This window comes from Pinus tabuliformis, chromosome 4_1, assembly GCF_031772625.1.
Source record: "Pinus tabuliformis cultivar Carrire ecotype Pingquan chromosome 4_1, CPIR1, whole genome shotgun sequence".
In the NCBI taxonomy this organism is placed as follows: domain Eukaryota; kingdom Viridiplantae; phylum Streptophyta; class Pinopsida; order Pinales; family Pinaceae; genus Pinus; species Pinus tabuliformis.
The window spans coordinates 670,537,993-670,546,995 of record NC_142303.1 but is presented as its reverse complement, the minus strand read 5'-3'; positions in this window follow the sequence as shown (position 1 = coordinate 670,546,995).

The window sequence follows — 9,003 nt, the reverse complement described above, 5'->3', positions numbered from 1 at the left end:
TCAGGCCCTCACTGTCCTGAGGTTAGTTCCACTTCCGATCGGAAAAATTTTGAAACACACAAGGCTCATCATCACTCTCTGCTTCGCATTGAAGATCAACCCAACACACAGATTTTGCTTCCTCCACTTGAATCACATGATCCCATCGCTCATGCCTTGGAGGAATCATACATAGCACGCATACTTGCAAGGCATAATTTGTCTCTCTTTCTCATGTTTTCTTGTCTATCACAGTCAAGAGAGTGTGCATGCTTATCATTTGCATGCAGTGTGTCACAACGCCATGTTAAGTCCGCATAATGTTTGTCTTGTGCATTCACTCTTTTCTTTTCTATGGGTGTTTTAGAACTGGGAGCGTGTTGGTCGTCATTGTTAAAAAAAAATTGTTCACTGGTTTACATGTATATTTTTCATGCCTTCGCCAACATGGGCAAGCCAATGCACCGGTGACAGCATTGGAAATATCACTTCACGTGAGTAGGCTCGTGCACTATTTAGCATAGAAGTAGGAGCAGTCTTTGCTTCTTGCTTTGATTTTCTTTCTGGTTTGCATGTTTGTTTTCTTGCTTACCTAGTTTGGTTTTCTTACTTTCTTGCTTTGCTTACTTGTTTTGCTTTCGCTTTACTTCTACTTTTTTCTTTTTTCATTTTGCTTTTTGCTTTCTTTGCTTGCCTGTACCCGTAGGTTAGCCTCTTGTGAAACCATGTTTGTCTCTCGAGACGAGTTGGGAAAATATAAGAGGACTTGTACAACTATCAACACTTGGTTATCTGTTTTCCTCTCTCTTTATGAAGATCTTGTTGTCTTCAGTCGATGATACCTTGATGGAAAATACATTATGTTCAGAGTGAGTCTTTGTGAAAACACAACGCTTACACTATTAACTAGTACCGCCTACTCTAATCGGTTCTTTTGGGTTAACCCTTGTCAGCTCAGTCAAGTAGAGTAAGGTGAGGGGGAAAGCCTTAAAAAGTATGTCAAAGGTATATATAATATACTTATCTGAAGGAACAATCTCTTTTGCTATCAATAAGTTGAGATCCCTCTTCTGCCTCTGAAATAAATAAGTTCTTATGCACAATCTTAAAAAAAATGAAAAAAAAATGAATAAGGCAAAAGAAGAGAAAGGCTTCCTGTGCAGATAGGTGGTGCAAGTAACTCTGTCGGGGTACTAACCAGGCTCGCTGGAAGCGGAGCGATGCTTGTGTTCCTACGTGACTCCATCGAGGTACTTTCCAGGCCTGCTGGTAGTGGAGCAACACCAGACATGAAACTTAAACTCTAATAGTTATATTACCTGTGCATCAATATGCCCCTCATCCCCAATCGAAAGAACTAAGTTGACTTGGCTTGGAATGTGAGCTGATCGATCAAGAGAATGGTAGGGACTACATCTTTCACATAAGCTAGTGCAGAAGTCATCACTATCAAGGAATCGAACAATAGTTCTGGAAGGGTTAGACTCGTTTTTCATGAAACAAGGTCCATACAGAGATCTGGAGTTACACCAGTGTGTCACCAATGTTGTAGCGGCTACAACCTCCTCCAAAATTTTGGCTCGCATGCAAATTTTGGATCCTACCTTGGATCCTGTGATCGATCATCCTTGGTCACTTATTGGTAAGATGATGATTTCAAGCTCCCCTCCTTGATCCTAAGGGTTGTCCGTGTTCCCATCTTTAAGCAACATGTGTCATCTTTGGGCATAGGGGTTGTTGTTTGTCATGAAAAGGGAATGTTGTTTTTATTCAAGTGAAGTGTGTGTGTATGAGCGATTGTAATCACATAGACATGTTTCACACTCACTTCACTCACTCTTGTCATGAAGGTTGTTGCATCAAGAAAAGTATGTCTTATGCTTTTTGGATGGTCTATGTTGTGTCACTAAGTGTCCATGTGCAATCACAGTCGAGTCATATCACTGTGTACATATGTCTCACTGATATGACACTTAGCCATTTCCTAAGCAACCTAGCCTCATTCAGCTTCCCAAAACTTTTCACTTTGCTTCTGCAACTATCAAGCTTCCTCCCTTGCTTGTTGAAACCCCGCAGAGACCCCAGCTTGCACTTCTTTCCAGAAATGCGCAGAACAGTCCTCCCAGGACCCCCACCCCACATCAGTGGTCTATGCCTCAAAATTGTGTAGTGTTTCCCATGTTGTCTTATCAGTCTTGCATGCAGATACTGTGCAGATGGGACTCTCATGGCCTCATCCCAGTAGTAGTCACTTCCCATTGAAACTGTGTTGATCCATAGCTCAGTGACTATAGGAAAAGGTGACATGCTGAGATCACTCCCAAGGAGTCGAGGAGAAGGACTAAGAGACCAAGTAATGGAAAAATATCAGGACCACATGCAAACTCCATCGGATGCATGATCATTTCGAGGGTAAGTATGGTAAGTAAAGAACACCTTTCAAAGTGAACCTCTTTATTGAGTTTGCAGGACTTCTTTTCATTTTCATATCATCCTGTCCTTAGTAACATGCATGTGCGTAAACAAAAAAGTTCATTTCATGTGTTTCCTCTACATGTCCTGCTTTATTTTCGCTTGTTTGACCAATTGTCGTCTTCAGCATGTTGATTCCTATGTCATGCTTACGACCTTGTTCTGGTGATGTTGAAGGTTTGTGTTTGAGTTGTGTTTGCTAGGTAAATATATATTGCACTCACACACAATGTTGTAAGCACTATCGCACAAGTGTCATCATGGTTGTCCAAAGGTCTATCCGACCTGTCACACTTGTCGCTTTCACCATTACACAGTCCTGCAGTCAGTCACATTGAGCGTATGTTGTCTTTTTGGTTCGAGATGTCTTGTCGTCAAATCATGTTGAGTGTGTATTCGCAAGGTCATGTATAAACAAGTTCGATCACTCACACACTTAACCATTTCGCCGAAGATCTGTCGACCGGACCACCCTCCATCATTTGGACCTCTGCTAAGTTACACTGCATAGTCTCAACCCTTAGTGACCAAGTACTGCTGCCCAGAATTGCACAGAGCTTGAGGCTGTCTCTCAAGCAGTATGCACTGCACAATCCTAGCATCGCCCTAGCTGACAATCACCCAAAACAACGTAGAAGTTTCCCAAGAAGACATCTCAATCTACACTGCTTGGAATCCAATCTATCAAGCCTCCTACTGGTCAACCGGAGAGTTTAACCGTTCGGTGACCCTAGGCTTCACTCCTCGAAAAATTTGCACAAAATTTTTCAGCATGCCCACCTCCACTAACTGAAGAAATTGTGCAGACATGAGGGACATGCACCCGCTCCCTCTCACTGCACTATCCCTGAAAATTGCGCAGTTCTGTGATTCAGTCCCCCTGTCAGCTGGCCTGCTACTCCTCCTGAAAACTGCGCAGTTTTCTTGGATTGTCCTCCAGCTGCCTGACACCTCGCTCAGCTCAGAAACTCGTAGACATGTCCTGCATGCCTGCCTCCAAGTTTTGTGCAGTTTTGGCAAGGAAGCTCTCGTAGCTCGCTCCCAGCCTCCCCAGAGAATCTGCGTAGTTTTCACTGCTAGTGTCCTCCCCACTGCCCGCACTGCCTCCCTGAAAAAAAATCGCAGTTCTACCTCCCAGCTGAGTCAGATCCTGCAGAATGTCATTGTTGTTCCGAACTTCTCATCCCAGCCTCCTAGTGACCTCTGTACAATTTTTCTTGACAGTGCCCTGGAGCCCACATCCCGACCTGAAATGCTTCTTGCACAGTTTCAGAGCCTTGTCCTCTCCCCCGATCACCTACACCTGAGAAAGAAATATGATGAATCATGGTAGACTAAGTTATTTATGGATTTGATGTCATCTCTTCATGAGTGATTGCAGATATAGGTACATTTATGAGACATGGCATGACGATGAACGGGATGAAGAAGGAGTGCATGCTAGGAGACTTGTTCGCAAATGGATGAACACACGAAGCATGCAAAGTAGCAAGCGAAGGAGACACATGCACATGCATGAACTATCAAGCGAACACCAAGACCATGGCAGACTCCACACACTCTTCCATGTGGAGGTGAATCTATGGTACACCATGGACACACTCATCACTCAGCAGCACAACAGCTCGACATGAACAACACAACCAACATGTGCATACCTGTAGCGTCATGTCAAGTTGTGTCATGAGTCGCCTCGGCCACATCACTACTTTGGGTCATAACTGTGTAATCAATGTAATTTAACGTGGAATCCCAAGAGACCCACGAATGAATTCAAAGAGTCATGTAAGTCGAAGAGTCATGTAAGTCGAACAATCATGAGGGAAGTTGAATAGTCATAAGGGTTAGATTCACCCTTGGCTATATATACCCCTCATTTGTACATGCAAAAGAATTTTCACCTTGGCTCCTCCCACATAGCCTTAAGAGTCTATAGTATTTTCTTTGAGGAGTGAGCAATGGCTCCAATGCCCTGCTATCATGGTTAGTGATGTATGGTGTACTGATGTGTCTTGGAACTTTCGGTTAATTAAGAATCCTGTTAATAGGCTAGCACATTTTCACACATGTATTGTATTCATTTGTAAGACTATTCTTCGGACACTTGTAATGCATGTTTCTTTAACCTGTATTAAGAAAGTTGAACTATTTCGGTTGTTCTAGTACATATCTTATTGGAAACGCGTTGTATCAATTGTTAACGTTGTCTCACCCATATGGACTTATTCCACTAGACACTCGATAGATTCATTTTCATAAACTTGTTATAATGACCATCGCACTCATGTGGACTATTCTGCTTGGTGTTGTACGTGATATATGTTCACATTGTGTTTTGTGATTGCTGCATCTATGTGGACTACTCCACCGAAAGCTCCACATGTCCTATTATGTTGTGTGTCTCTAACACAGTTGGGACTATTCCATTTCAACTTAAGACTCACTCTCACCCTCTCCCTCTGTAGTGAAAGAACCTTGACACAAGTGACACTAAGCACTCACCGGGCACGTGAACCTTTCTATTCGAAGACAAAGTAAACCACTCTCATGTGCTGACAAGCAATGGCTAAGGCAAATCTTTAAGATAATGGCAAACAAACCGTCATACTGGATTGGACTCCTACACCAAATGGTGTGAGGTCTAGTTGGGACTTCATACCAGGGAGATCCCTTGAATGTTGGCGTGTCCAGCATCGTCAACAACCCATTATTAACCCTTAATTACCATAAGATGACCCATAATTTCCCATAATTGACCAGAATTTCCATTCATTACCATTATTTGTTCCTTAATAGCCCTTAATTACCCATAATTGACCCCTAATACACACCTTTATCCCACTACCCATCAGCTCTACCCCACTTGATGTTGGTGTGATGTACTCTTTGCTTGTAATCGTAGTCTATTTGAGTTCAATAGATCGAATAAATGGTCAAGAAATATGATTAGGAAGGAACCTCAACAAGTCTATTTTGAGACAATTGACTAGGATAGCAAGTCAATAAGATGATCTAAGTCAAGTCAATGAGAATACAAGTCGACAGTTGAGTTGATATGTAGAAAATTTATTCCATAGATTGATGATCAAGTTGAGAGAAGTTACATTAGTTTAACTCAACGGGTAGTTGAGAAACCAATGGAAGTCAATAATTGACAAGAGTAGTTGAAGGGATCAAAGTCGAGCAAACACATAGTTGAAAAAGACCAATGGTTAACTAGTGGTTGAAGGGAAATTGACTACAGTTGGAACTGGTTAGAAAGCAGTTACAAATTCTAACATTCTCAGGATCTTGGCCAAATATATTCAACCACATGTATTGATTATACAAGCTATTAATTAGGGTTTTATATGCCTATAATAAAACATGATATAAGGTTCTGTTGGCATGCCAACCCACTCCCTTTTATTTTGAAAAAATAGTGGACCCCTCCTAGAATTTTTTACTAATTAAATTGGTTTTGTTGTTTTGATTTGATTGGATTGGTATTGGTTTGACCTCTGCATCCTTTCTTCTAATCATCATTTTGATTTCTATGGCGAATTCAAATTTTTCTCATGATTGGTGTTTCATTGTATGGTCCATTCTTTCATTCATTGGTGATGTAAGGATTATGTCCCTTAACTGTTATGATTAATTGTAATCTATAATCACTCCTAATAGCAGGAAAATGTTTAAGTTAAAGGGCCACTATAGAATCACATATTTTGTAGTATCCCTAGTTGAGTTTATAATGCTAATGGGATGATTTTCACAAACTATCATGATGAATCTTATGTTAATCCTTTTGTTTCAATCTGTGAGTCCAAATTTTTTAATGTTCGAATCAATGGAGATAACTTAAGGTATATATTAGTGGAATTGTATGGATTGAAAGCATTTCGTTTATATCATTTAAATATTTGAGCTATGTCATGACCACCTTGGAGATGAACTTATTTAATGATCGAATGATCTCAAATTAAATGAATGATTTTTGGTGATTTGTTTCATTTAAAACTATGGATTCACACTTATGATAAAAAATACTTTTTGAATGATGTGTTATGTTGATTACTCATCAACTAACTTGGATTCCTAGTCTTGAGTGTAAAACTATGGAGATGCCAACTATTATAGGGATTGTCGTCTTACGACTATCACTCATTCCCCATATATCTAGGTCGTTATGGCTCTGACTCAAGCCTATACTTCTAAGTTATTGAATTGATTACTGGGGCTTTTCAAGAGGATTCTCCAAGAAATATCAATTTATTCCTTCTCATTATATCCCGAAGGCTCTACAACCTAGGGTTTTGATATCTAGTCTGTGGCATTTTGTTGAACCGTATTTTACTTCGGCCTTTAACCGTTTCTCCACAACATGCTTCCTTACAAATCGAACTCAACATGTCAGAACTCGTTGATGCTAATGACGAATGTCTATCCCTATTTTTAGAAACCTTGAACACTATTGGGGGGGTGAATTAGTAGTGTGTCTTCTTATACAATTTTTACCAACTAAAACTTATCTTTTGAATCATGCATAAATTAACTAGCAACTTATTATTAAATCATCACGTAAGCACATAACCATGTAAACATCTAAATAAAACAACCATGAGAGCAAAAATAAACAACACATCAAGTAAAAATCACATCATCACACATGAGATACAAGATATCTGGTGTAAAACCCCTCTGGGACAACAACAACAAAAAAAAAACCCACCCTTGCTACTGTTGTGCTACTCTAAATCTCTATTATGTCAAAAAAATGTATTTACATAGATTAGTTGACACCCTTCAACTAGGATACTCGACCTCATAAACAATTAGTTGACACCCATCAATTAGGAGACTCGATCCTACTGAAGAACTAGGAAGTCTCTTCTCACACGACTCTACAAACACCCATTCGTTATAAACCACCATAACCAACGAGCCTCACCCAGTCACCACTAAACTAGACAACCACCATTGGATGGAGAAACTTATTCTAATATGTTTTCACCATAAAATCATTGCTCCAACTAGCAAACACCCATTTCCTGAAGGCCACTACTCTACTCTATGTGTACCTTGATTTCATTCATTTTCAAACTAGATCCAAGACACTAACTCAATAAGAATCAGCCCTACATTACCAAACCCCAGAAGCAAGACAGTCTCTACAAGTAAAAATAAAAAAACCACTAACGATATGCTCTCTACTCAAGTATTTAGTGGCCATAATCCATACACAAATCCTCTTGCATGTTTAGTCTTAAAACATCTCTACATCAGAAAATAAATATGAATACAATAATTCTTCCATTAACACTAATTTGCAACAATAAAATCATCAAACCCTATAGCATCATATAAAATATCATGGCACATTACCATTTACATCAACCCCCTGCATATAAACAATTAGCATGTAAACAAAATAGACTCTTTGTGAAATTTATTTCTCTGCCATTTCTCCAATATACATAACTGATATTTTTCTTGCACTACTTTAGATTTTAGATATTCTCATACAACTAGGTCTAAAACATTCCTCCTCTCTGCAGCCTTCTCTCAATCACAGTACCACTAAAACCAACCAAATATCAGATCCAAAATGGAGTATATATACTATGCTAGGAAAATTCCACTTTTGGATTGGGATCAAAGATCCACAAAGTTGAAAAAATACATCCATAATCATCACTAATTTTGCACTAAATGTGTTCACACCCATTGGAGAAAAGTCGAAATTCACCTGATATGTGCGAGGAATGTAGATACAATCTTGTGAAGAGCCTCGACCACACACACATAACTACTAGATCTCGGCTATAGCCACACGCACTACACTGAAGAATTTCGGCTTAAGCCTTCCAGCTGCATGCATGAGCCTCCTTCCCAGTGGCTAGGGCAGATTTTAGGAAAAAACCATAAACCTTCAACTTAGGACCTATGCCACCTACTTTATCATCTTCATCAACTTTTTTACATGTCTTCAAACCTCTCCCAAGGCCTATGACACCTCTACAAATAGGCCAAACAACTCTACCAATTGAAATTACCAAGTTGACCTAGATGCCAACAAACAAGGGTTGACTAGAGTGCCATCAAGTCCTCTACTCTCCTATGACACTTGCAAAAGCTACAACACCTCTTCACAAACCTATAACACCTTTGCAACACCATGAGCCCAAAAAACCACTGCAACAAGTCATGAACATGGGCCCAACATGAAGACCTGATCTTCCATGCCAGTGTCATCAACATAAAGCACAAACATCACTAGCACCTGTCCAAACATCAAGCCACATCAATTCCATCATCCTTCACCAATTCCAACATACAGAGCATCACAAGGTTGACATCAATACACCATCTAAATCATCATAAGGCATCAACTAGACTATATAGGGTTGGAATCAATGCCAACACAACCATCGCAACCCATCAAACATATGCATGAGTAAACATTTGCAATACCTGCTAAAATTTTGACATCAATGCCTCAACTAAACCATCACAGGGTTGACATCAATGCCAACTCAAGATAGATGTAGCCATGAAAACAATCCCAACACT